Source organism: Oncorhynchus masou, chromosome 16 (assembly GCF_036934945.1).
Source record: "Oncorhynchus masou masou isolate Uvic2021 chromosome 16, UVic_Omas_1.1, whole genome shotgun sequence".
Lineage (NCBI taxonomy): Eukaryota > Metazoa > Chordata > Actinopteri > Salmoniformes > Salmonidae > Oncorhynchus > Oncorhynchus masou.
The window spans coordinates 37,692,551-37,705,469 of NC_088227.1; positions in this window are offsets into that span (position 1 = coordinate 37,692,551).

Sequence of the window (12,919 nt, forward strand, 5' to 3'; positions counted from 1 at the left end):
ATGTCTGACCCTATCTGGGCTCAGGGCCGGTCCAGGATGTCTGACCCTAACTGGGCTCAGGGGCAGTCCAGGATGTCTGACCCTATCTGGGCTCAGGGCCGGTCCAGGATGTCTGACCCTAACTGGGCTCAGGGCCGGTCCAGGATGTCTGACCCTAACTGGGCTCAGGGCCGGTCCAGGATGTTTGATCCTAACTGGGCTCAGGGCCGGTCCAGGATGTCTGACCCTAACTGGGCTCAGGGGCGGTCCAGGATGTCTGACCCTAACTGGGCTCAGGGGCGGTCCAGGATGTCTGACCCTAACTGGGCTCAGGGCCGGTCCAGGATGTCTGACCCTATCTGGGCTCAGGGGTGGTCCTCTGATTTAGTTCAAATCAAAAGGGAATTGTATTTTTCTTCATTAAACAGTCCACAATCATATTACACCATTATACAAACAGTATCATACTCACTCATTCATCTTATACAACAATTAGATGTAAACCTCATATCTGAGGCTATTATATAAACAGCGTTATGGTAATGTGGCCACACCGTCTCTCTTGAGCTTCCCCAAGTGGTGCCAAACGCACCAGTTCATAGTTGGATTCTTCACCCGTCTTTTACACTTTCTCTGGAACATGACATTGGTTCGTACCTCAAGTTCTGTGAGGTGGAAGGATTTCCTTTGTCTCCATGAAAAACTATTCTCTATAACTGTGTGTCCATGAGGCAGGCTCTTCCTTAGGAATTTACGACCTCACTCTCACTCTGGGGATGGTGCTCGCTGTATTCGCTGTACAGACAGACAGACAGACAGACATGGTGTGTGAGACAGACAGACAGACAGACAGACAGACAGACAGACAGACAGACAGACAGACAGACAGAGTGTGAGAGACAGACAGACAGACAGACAGACAGACAGACAAAGTGTGAGAGACAGACAGACAGACAGACAAAGTGTGAGAGACAGACAGACAAAGTGTGAGAGACAGACAGACAAAGTGTGACAGGCAGACAAAGTGTGGCAGGCAGACAGGCAGGCAGGCAGACAGACAGGCAGACAGACAGGCAGGCAGGCAGACAAAGTGTGAGAGACAGACAGACAGGCAGACAAAGTGTGAGAGACAGACAGACAGGCAGACAAAGTGTGACAGGCAGACAAAGTGTGGCAGGCAGACAAAGTGTGGCAGGCAGGCAGGCAGGCAGGCAGGCAGGCAGGCAGGCAGGCAGACAGACAGACAGACAGAGTGTGAGAGACCGACAGACAGACAGACTACAGAAAGAAAGACTGGTGTGACTGTATCTACACCTCTACCACACTCAAACGCCTCTTCCCTGCTTACATGTGTAGAGCGTGAGCATGTGTGTCTACTCTATGTGTGTGCGTGTGTAGTGTGTAGTTTTGTGTAGTGTGAAGTGTGTGTATCGCACAATTACATTTTCCTCCTTGTTGACTAGCTGATCAAACAGAGTCTCTGTCACTCGACTCTGAAATGCAGAAGTTACATGGCGCTCGCTCGGGTAATGAAGACATTACACAAGCATCTGGGAACGCATCGAACCACAGATAATGTATTTTTAAACGACCATTTATCATAAAACAAGAGAATAAGCTACAACAAAGTATCAAGACGAAAGAGAAGAGTGTGTGTGTGTGTGTGTACGTGCTCCCGCGTGTTTGTGCCTTGAACCGTAAGAGAAGTGTTTCTACATGGCATCAAGTGAGACACTCCGCTCACATCTCCTCTGACGATATTTAAAAGAGATTCATGAAATTATAATCATCACAGCTGTAATCAAAAGCATATTGTACTCAAGACGCCTTCACTTAGACTTCTTTCAACACCAGCAAGTTTAATGAGCCACTGATACTCACTGGAGTTGAATTTGAGTGTATAGAACTACCATGACTAGCGTCTTGATTATTTATTCCTTTCACTATAGGAATCAATAAAGAAAATCTACTGAAATGTATCTACGTTATATGGCTGGGCACAGCTGCTAACAACGCACCATTTTAAGCTATTTTCCCCCCAAATTTGTGGAGATTGCATTCAAAAACACTGTGGATGTCGGTTAAATGCATTATTTACCTTTAAAAGTAAATAGCAATCCACTTCCAGACATCGCATTTCTGGCTTATTTCTGGCCTCACTGTGAGAGTAATCAGAGCCTGTTGTTTAATTGATTCACTTAATTGATTCACTGATATATATATTTAATTGATTCACTTCCAGTTCTTATGAATGTTACATATACTGATGTTTGCCATGAGAGCCCAGCGTGAGCATTTAACTACACACAGTATGCCTGTCTGTAAACCTGTGTGTGTGTGTGTGTGTGTGTGTGTGTGTGTGTGTGTGTGTGTGTGTGTGTGTGTGTGTGTGTGTGTGTGTGTGTGTGTGTGTGTGTGTGTGTGTGTGTGTGTGTGAGTGTGTGTGTGCCCTGCGTTTCCCCAAGATGTTTCACTGTCTACATAGAACTCTGTCATTAAAGCACAGGACAAGAAGAGACGGAGAGAGACAAAGCAATTACTAGGAAATGGGCTTCGTCATGGGTAGAATTTGAGGGAGAGAGAGAGAGGCAGAGGCAGAGAGAGAGGCAGAGAGAGAGAGGCAGAGATATATATATATATAGAGAGAGAGAGAGAGCTAGATATATATATATATATATATATAGAGAGAGAGAGAAAGAGCTAGAGAGAGAGCTAGAGAGAGAGCTAGATATATATATATATATATAGAGAGAGAGAGCTAGAGAGAGAGAGCTATAGAGAGAGCTAGAGAGAGATAGAGCTGGAGAGAGAGCTAGAGAGAGAGAGCTAGAGATATATATATATATATATATAGAGAGAGAGAGAGCTAGAGAGAGAGAGCTATAGAGAGAGCTAGAGAGAGATAGAGCTGGAGAGAGAGCTAGAGAGAGAGAGAGCTAGAGAGAGATAGAGCTGGAGAGAGAGCTAGAGAGAGAGAGCTAGAGAGAGAGAGAGAGAGCTAGAGAGAGAGAGAGCTGGAGAGAGAGCTAGAGAGAGAGAGCTATAGAGAGAGCTAGAGAGAGAGAGAGAGCTAGAGAGAGAGAGCTAGAGAGAGAGAGCTATAGAGAGAGCTAAAGAGAGATAGAGCTGGAGAGAGAGAGCTAGAGAGAAAGAGAGAGCAAAAGAGAGAGTGAGAGAGCTAGAGAGAGAGAACTAGAGAGAGAGAGAGAGTGAAAATAGAGAGAGAAAGAGAGAAAAGAAAGAAGGAGAAAATAGAGAGCGAGTGAGAGAGAGAGAGAAAATCAGAAGAGAGAGAGAGAGAATATATTAAAGGAAACACCTGTTATGAAGTAACTTGCTTCTGAAGTGGCATCCAGCCATCTTGGGAATTTTCAAATTTGATAAATAGGCTTTTGGAAAACAAGCCTCAATGCACAAGAGCTCCTCCTTAACGTTCAATATTTCTGGAATAATTACACATATATTATTTTAGCTGGCAGAACCAGCAGAGCACTCTCATCTGTGTATAGTTGTCACTGTGAGAAAAGATGCCTTGCTTATTCCCAGAAAGTGTTGTTGTAGACCTACGTGATTGATGATAGATACTGTGTCTTGTAACATTACGGCTACATGTGGCTTGTGTAGGTGCAATGGCATTGACTTCTACCACTGAGGACCAGAGGTTCAGACTCACGTTCCCAACAACACAGCCTACTCTGAAGACACTACCAGTATATAGATATAGTCAATATGTTTGATGGACGCTTGTCTACCCAATGTTGACCACACTCTCACTCACTTCCTCACCCACAGTATTGACATCACAATACTGTGTGATGAAGTGTATCATCTCAGATAGAGTATTTCCAGCCCTTGTAAGAGCTGTGAGGGCTCCCTGCCAGAGCTGTGAGGGCCCCCTGTCAATGGTGAGGGCCCCCTGTCAGAGCTGTGAGGGCCCCCTGCCAGAGCTGTGAGGGCCCCCTGTCAATGGTGAGGGCCCCCTGTCAGAGCTGTGAGGGCCCCCTGACAGAGCTGTGAGGGCCCCCTGTCAGAGCTGTGAGGGCCCCCTGTCAGAGCTGTGAGGGCCCCCTGTCAGAGCTGTGAGGGCCCCCTGTCAGAGCTGTGAGGGCCCCCTGTCAGAGCTGTGAGGGCCCCCTGTCAGAGCTGTGAGGGCCCCCTGACAGAGCTGTGAGGGCCCCCTGACAAAGCTGTGAGGGCCCCCTGTCAGAGCTGTGAGGGCCCCCTGTCAGAGCTGTGAGGGCCCCCTGTCAGAGCTGTGAGGGCCCCCTGTCAGTGGTGAAGGCCCCCTGGAGCTGTAGCTCTCTGGAATAAAGACACACTCCACATGATTCTCTCTCTGAGCCACATGCCAGCCTTTCATAACCCTGCTTCAAAAGCCCCCCTGTGCTGTTCTTTAGGAACCTTCTCTACCTACATCCATCACTCAGCTCCTCTCCATCCATCACTCGCCTTCTCTCCATCCATCCCTGTTTCTCTGCCTCTCTCGCTAGCTCTCTCCCTAGTTCTCCCTCTGTGCTGTTTTTCTCTCTCCATCCATCTGTCAATGTCAATGTGTCTGTCTTTCTATTTATCTTCCTCCCTCCCAGGTAGTCTGGCGGGTAGGTGCGTTGGGCCAGTAAGAGAAAGGTTTTTGGGTTGAATCCCCGAGCTGTCGTTCTGCCCTTGAGCAAGGCAGTTAACCCACTGTTCCACCGGGTGCCGATAACGTGGATGTCGATTAAGACAGCCCCCCACACCACTCTGATTCAGAGGGGTTGGGTTTAATGCGGAAGACACATTTCAGTAGAATGTATTCAATTGTACAACTGACTAGGTATCCCTCCCTTCAGCAACCTCTGTCTCTTCTCTTTGTCAATATGAGAGAGAGAGAGAGAGAGAGAGAGAGAGAGAGAGAGAGAGAGAGAGAGAGTGTACATTGTTAAAACACTGTATATATATATAGTATGACATTTGTAATGTCTTTATTGTTTTGAAACTTCTGTATGTGTGATGTCTCCTGTTAATTTTTATTGTTTATTTCACTTTATATATTATCTACCTTACTTGCTTTAGCAATGTTAACACATGTTTCCCATGCCAATAAAGCCCTTGAATTGAATTGAGAGAGAGAGAGAGAGAGAGAGAGACAGCGAGAGAGTGACAGCGAGAGAGAGACCAGTCCAAGGACTATGTGTTTTATAGCAGTTCATATGAATGACTGATGTGTTCTGTACAGAATGATTTTAATTAATTATATGTTGTTTTCTTAGATATTTACTTTTTGCTTTAATATGTGATATAATGAAAGCAGTGTTGGTTTTGTGACTGTGTAACATAGCCTACTAAATTATTTAATGCAAAGTATGCATACCTGGTGGCAGTTAGCCTAGCTGGTAACAGAAAGGTCGCTGGTTCGAATCCGAGAGCCAACAAGGCAAAAAAATTGCACTGGATAAGAGTGTCTGTTAAATGACTCAAATGTACATGTAGGGAGTGAGAGAAGCCCATTTCCTCCTGACATGAGGGATACTGCCGGTAAACAATGTGGGAAGAGCTAGAGCCACAGCTTCTCATAATACTGGAGCAGAGCCAGGTATAGAACTACAGCTCCCGAGACACTGTGCTGTGGCAGAGCCAGGTATAGGACTACAGCTCCCAAGACACTGTGCTGTGGCAGAGCCAGGTATAGGACTACAGCTCCCAAGACACTGCGCTGTGGCAGAGCCAGGTATAGGACTACAGCTCCCAAGACACTGCGCTGTGGCAGAGCCAGGTATAGGACTACAGCTCCCAAGACACTGCGCTGTGGCAGAGCCAGGTATAGGACTACAGCTCCCAAGACACTGCACTGTGGCAGAGCCAGGTATAGGACTACAGCTCCCAAGACACTTGGGGCCCCAATTATTTGCCAGATCATCATTGTATTGCAAAAACAACTAAAAAAAATACTGGCTAAAAATGGACCAGCCCATCTGGACCGTGCCACAATAGTATCCAACTAACATGAAAGCTGGAAGTAGAAGAATGATGGTAAAATAATGGTACTCTGTGCGTTATCATTTGATTTTGTATTTATTATGGATCCTTATTAGTTCCTGCCAAGGCAGCAGCTACTCTTCCTGGGGTCCTGCAAAATTAAGGCAGTTTTACAATCATTCCGTCCTGTCTGATAGATATTCAATCAGTCTAAACCCAGAGACAGACACACATTGTAGTGGTGGTGAAGAGGCCAGGACCCATAGGGCTCTAGTTAAAAGTAGTGCACTACATAAAAAACAGCAGATAATAGAGTTCTCTTTGAGGAACGGCCTAAATCTCTGTGAGGAGGAAGCCAGATGCTGCCAAACAGCCTAAATCTCTGTGAAGAAGGAAGCCAGATGTTGCCAAACAGCCTCAATCTCTATGAAGAGGAAGCCAGATGTTGCCAAACAGCCTAAATCTCTGTGAAGAAGGAAGCCAGATGTTGCCAAACAGCCTCAATCTCTATGAAGAGGAAGCCAGATGTTGTCAAACAGCCTCAATCTCTGTGAAGAGGAAGACATATGTTGCCAAACAGCCTCAATCTCTGTGAAGAGGAAGCCAGATGCTGCCAAACATTCTCAATCTCTGTGAAGAGGAAGACATATGTTGCCAAACAGCCTCAAACTCTGTCTGGTAAAACACTACACCAATACACAACCAGAATCCATGTCTGGTAAAACTCTCCACCAACACACCACCAGAATCCCTGTCTGGTAAAACACTCCACCAACACACCACCAGAATCCATGTCTGGTAAAACTCTCCACCAACACACCACCAGAATCCCTGTCTGGTAAAATACTACACCAACACACCACCAGAATCCCTGTCTGGTAAAACACTACACCAATACACCACCAGAATCCCTGTCTGGTAAAATACTACACCAACACACCACCAGAATCCCTGTCTGGTAAAACTCTCCACCAACACACCACCAGAATCCCTGTCTGGTAAAATACTACACCAACACACCACCAGAATCCCTGTCTGGTAAAACACTGACGTGAGTAACTACAGGCCCATTAGTATACTACCTGTGGTGTCAAAGGTTGTTGAAAAGTGTGTAGCAGAACAACTGATTGCCCACCTCAACAACAGCCCCTTCACATTACACTCCATGCAGTTTGGCTTCAGAGCGAAACACTCCACAGAAACGGCCAACTGCTTTCTTCTGGAAAATGTGAAGTCCAAGATGGACAAAGGGGGTGCTGTTGGGGCTGTGTTTCTGGACCTAAGGAAGGCTTTTGATACTGTTAACCATGAGATTCTCATCACAAAATTGTCAAAGTTCAACTTTTCCGCTGATGCCTTGAGATGGATGAAATCATACCTTGAAGGCAGAACTCAGTGTGTCAGAGTGAGCAATGAGCTGTCGCCCTATCGTAGCTATGATGTGGGCGTGCCCCAAGGGTCAATACTGGGGCCCCTCCTGTTCAGCCTGTACATTAATGATCTGCCTTCTGTCTGTACTGGGTCTGAAGTTCAAATGTATGCAGATGATACAGTGATATATGTGCATGCAAAGAGCAAACAACAAGCTGCACAAGAACTCACTACTGTAATGGTCCAGGTTACAAAGTGGCTCAGTGACTCGTGTTTGCATCTCAATGTGAAAAAAACTGTTTGCATGTTCTTCACAAAGAGGGCAACAGATGCTACTGAGCCAGATGTCTATGTGTCAGGGGAGAAGCTCCAGGTGGTATCCGATTTTAAGTACCTTGGCATCATACTTGATTCCAACCTCTCTTTTAAAAAGCATGTGAAAAAGGTAATTCAAATAACTAAATTCAACCTAGCTAATTTCCGATTTATGCGAAATTGTTTGACTACAGAGGTAGCAAAACTGTACTTCAACTCTATGATACTCCCCCACTTAACATACTGCTTGACTAGTTGGGCCCAAGCTTGCTGTACCTCATTAAAACCTATTCAGTCTGTCTACAAACAGGCTCTCAAAGTGCTTGATAGGAAGCCCAATAGCCATCATCATTGTCACATCCTTAGAAAGCATGAGCTCTTGAGTTGGGAAAATCTTGTGCAATACACCGACGCATGTCTTGTATTCAAGATCCTTAATGGCCTGGCTCCCCCGCCACTCAATATTTTTGTTAAACAGAAAACCCAGACATATGGCAGCAGATCCACAAGGTCTGCCATGAGAGGTGACTGTATAGTTCCCCTAAGGAAAAGCACCTTTAGTAAATCTGCATTCTCTGTGAAAGCTTCCCATGTCTGGAATACACTGCCATCAGACACATAACTGCACCACATATCACACTTTCACAAAATGCTTGAAGACACGGCTAAAGGTCAATCAGATTTGTGAACATGGTCCCTAGCTGTGTGTTGCCGCTTTCCATGTTGTCTGTTGTCTGTAGCTTGTGAGGTGTGGAAACACTTTGTTGCTTTTATGAATTTTGTCTTGCTGCTTTTTGCTCTATGTTGCTCTGTCTGTATGCTATGTCTTGCTTGTCCTATGTTGCTATGTCTTGCTTGTTCTATGTTGCTATCGTCTATATTGTAATTGTTTTTAATAACCTGCCCAGGGACTGCGGTTGAAAATTAGCCGGCTGGCAAAAACCGGCACTTTTACTGAAACGTTGATTAATGTGCACTGTCCCTGTAAAAATAAAAATAAAATCAACTCAACTCAACTACACCAACACACCACCAGAATCCCTGTCTGGTAAAATACTACACCAACACACCACCCGAATCCCTGTCTGGTAAAATTCTCAACCAACACACCACCAGAATCCCTGTCTGGTAAAATACTACACCAACACACCACCAGAATCCCTGTCTGGTAAAATACTACACCAACACACCACCCGAATCCCTGTCTGGTTAAATACTACACCAACACACCACCAGAATCCCTGTCTGGTAAAATACTACACCAACACACCACCCGAATCCCTGTCTGGTTAAATACTACACCAACACACCAGCAGAATCCCTGTCTGGTTAAACACTACATTTTCACTATTTTCCCAAGCTATTAACTACTGGAAGACTTCTTTAAGAGGTTGCACAGTGTATACACTGAGTGTACAAAACATTCCTAATATTTAGTTGTTTTGTACACTCAGTATATATACAGTATGGTGTACAGATATACAAGTGATGTGATTATTTAATAATCTGATACAGTAGGTTGAGACAGCCAAGCAGTAGTATGGCATTTCCTCTACTCTTGAGAATACTGAATAACATCTTGTACTGTTGCAAGACTAGATATGTGAGAGAAAGATATGATTGCTTTCTCTAGTTCACTCTCTCTCTCTCTCCATAATCCTTCATGTCAGTGTATTTCCCCTCTGTTTCACTCCTTTGCTAATCTTCTCTTTTCTTCTCTCCAGTCCTTAGCTCCAGTCCCCTACATCTCAGCCCCAGTCTCAGCATCCAACCCCTGTCTCCCAGTCCCAGTCTCAACATGTTACCCCTGTCTCCCAGTCCTCAGTCTCAGCATGTTACCCCTGTCTCCCAGTCCCCAGTCTCAGCATGTTACCCCTGTCTCCCAGTCCCCAGTCCCAGCATGTTACCCCTGTCTCCCAGTCCCCAGTCTCAACATGTTACCCCTGTCTCCCAGTCCCCAGTCTCAGCATGTTACCCCTGTCTCCCAGTCCCCAGTCCCAGCATGTTACCCCTGTCTCCCAGTCCCCAGTCTCAGCATGTTACCCCTGTCTCCCAGTCCCCAGTCTCAGCATGTTACCCCTGTCTCCCAGTCCCCAGTCTCAGCATGTTACCCCTGTCTCCCAGTCCCCAGTCCCAGCATGTTACCCCTGTCTCCCAGTCCCCAGTCCCAGCATGTTACCCCTGTCTCCCAGTCCCCAGTCTCAACATGTTACCCCTGTCTCCCAGTCCCCAGTCTCAGCATGTTACCCCTGTCTCCCAGTCCCCAGTCTCAGCATGTTACCCCTGTCTCCCAGTCCCCAGTCTCAGCATCCAACCCCTGTCTCCCATTCCCCAGTCCCAGCATGTTACCCCTGTCTCCCAGTCCCCAGTCTCAGCATGTTACCCCTGTCTCCCAGTCCCCAGTCTCAACATGTTACCCCTGTCTCCCAGTCCCCAGTCTCAGCATGTTACCCCTGTCTCCCAGTCCCCAGTCTCAGCATGTTACCCCTGTCTCCCAGTCCCCAGTCCCAGCATGTTACCCCTGTCTCCCAGTCCCCAGTCTCAACATGTTACCCCTGTCTCCCATTCCCCAGTCTCAGCATGTTACCCCTGTCTCCCAGTCCCCAGTCCCAGCATGTTACCCCTGTCTCCCAGTCCCCAGTCTCAACATGTTACCCCTGTCTCCCAGTCCCCAGTCTCAGCATGTTACCCCTGTCTCCCAGTCCCCAGTCTCAGCATGTTACCCCTGTCTCCCAGTCCCCAGTCCCAGCATGTTACCCCTGTCTCCCAGTCCCCAGTCTCAACATGTTACCCCTGTCTCCCAGTCCCCAGTCTCAGCATGTTACCCCTGTCTCCCAGTCCCCAGTCTCAGCATGTTACCCCTGTCTCCCAGTCCCCAGTCTCAGCATGTTACCCCTGTCTCCCAGTCCCCAGTCTCAGCATGTTACCCCTGTCTCCCATTCCCCAGTCTCAGCATGTTACCCCTGTCTCCCAGTCCCCAGTCCCAGCATCTAACCCCTGTCTCCCAGTCCCCAGTACCAGCATCTAACCCCTGTCTCCCAGTCCCACACCCAGCCGCTAATTCATTTCCCAGTATCCAGCTCTAGCTGGAACACTGCCCCAGCCTGGAGCTTCTATTTGAGAAGGCTGTTGTCCGGACATGACAGTCAGTGAAGACAAAGCACCGTGTGTGTAAAACATGCTCACTGAGTCTCCTCCAGGACCTCTGGACATGAATCATTACAATCACACCACACACACACACACACACACACACACACACACACACACACACACACACACACACACACACACACACACACACACACACACACACACAACACAACCCAACATAGAGGTATACACACACACACACACAACCCAACATAGAGGTACACACTCAGGCACGCACTCACACACACACCTCCACACATTACTAATCGTGTTCCCTTTAGTCTCTGAATAAACAGGAGGGAACTGTAATGTAGAATCCAGCTAATGAGTCATATGGTAGGGTTGTCATCTACGTAAGACAGTACGAAGGATGTCAAGCATGTGTTCAGGCTTGTGTTCAGGCTAGTATTTTGCATAGTGTTGTGTTCTAGATTGTGTTCCGGGTTGTGTTTGCATTGTGTTGTGTTAAGGTAGGGTTGTGTTCGGGGTTGTGTTCAGGGTTGTGTTCAGGGTTGTGTTTGCATAGAGTTGTGTTCAGGGTTGTGTTCAGGGTTGTGTTCAGGATTGTGTTCAGGGTTGCATTTAGGGTCGTGTTCAGGGTTGTTTTCAGGGTTGTGTTCAGGGTTGCATTTGGGGTTGTGTTCAGGTTATTTTTTTAGTTAGGGTTGTGTTCAGGGTTGTGTTCAGGGTTGTGTTCAGGGTTGTGTTCAGGGTTGCGTTTAGGGTCGCGTTCAGGGTTGTGTTCAGGGTTGTGTTTAGGTAGGGCTGTGTTTAGGTAGGGTTGTGTTCAGGGTTGTGTTCAGGGTTCTTTTTAGGTAGGGTTGTGTTTGCGTAGTTGTGACGTAGAAGTCCGTCACTGGCCGCGGGCAGCATTTGGTTCTTTAACGCACACACATATTCATCACTCCTCCCTGCGCCATTATAAGATAAGTTAACAATGTGGGTCGACACACAAATTAACTTCTGTCTTGGTGCATGCATTTCACACTTGTCAATGTTCATATTTGAGAGATACAATAATTATTATACTTATCAATGTTGTGGATGAGCGCATTGTTTGTTCTGTTCCTCTCTCTCCATCTCTGTAGCTTCCGGGTATGCTGGAAAAGGACCCGAGCTAAGGGAATTGGGTTGGCTTTATAGTGCCTGTCCCAAATGGCTCATTAATGCATATGGGCATATTGAAAGATATTGTCAGTAGTGATGTAATGTTGTAAATGTTATGTTGTGATATTGTTTAAAACCGTGTTGCAATGTATATCCTTTAGTATGTTTAGTTCATGGAAAATGTAGGTTTGTATTGTTAATTGATTAATTAATTAGGGTTAATTGTTCTGAGGGGAGGGGCTAGCCCTACAAAAGGAGCCTCTCTTTCAGTCATGAAGAGGCAGTTTGGATTGAGCTGTGGATGGGGCAGCATTGTTTTTTAAGCTGTCCCATAAGGTAGACGTTGATGGCAGTACTGTTGTTTTTTTGTTCCGGAATCACTTGTAAATAAACACCTTTGCACAGAAGAACTTTTGCGGTTCCGCCATCTTTTTATTTTGATAGAGGTTAGGTTATCCAGTTTAGCCTTCTGGCCTACTCTACGTGACAGTAGTCTAGAGACGCTAAAAGGCTCACCTGATTTGGCCAGGTGCAGGGTTTGTGAAACCCCTGTCAAAACGTTGGTGGTTATTAAACACATTACATTTGAGATACAGATTGGGCTGCTAACTTCTTGTCCTTTCAAGGTGATGACCTTAAAGTTAACGGGAGGTGTCGTTTGAGTAATGGATAGATGCAGGAGGGGCTCTTAAAACTAACGGGAGGTGATGGTGGAGTAATGGATAGATGCAGGAGGGGCTCTTAAAGCTAACGGGAGGTGGTGTCTTGACTTCCTCCGAAGTCGGTCCCTCTCCTTGTTCGGGCGACGTTTGGCGGGCGACGTCACCGGTCTTCTAGCCATCGGCAATTCACCTTTCATTTTCCATTTGTTTTGGGGACCGCCGCCAGTACGCACGCATTACAGAATACCGGACCAAACTGACGGAGTCAGCAGGAGCAGGTACCCCGGGTATAGGGTTGGAGGAGCGCGTCCGGGAGCACTCAGCAATGCTCCACCATCTTGGCACCGCCATGAACCGCATTGTCCAGACAATGGACC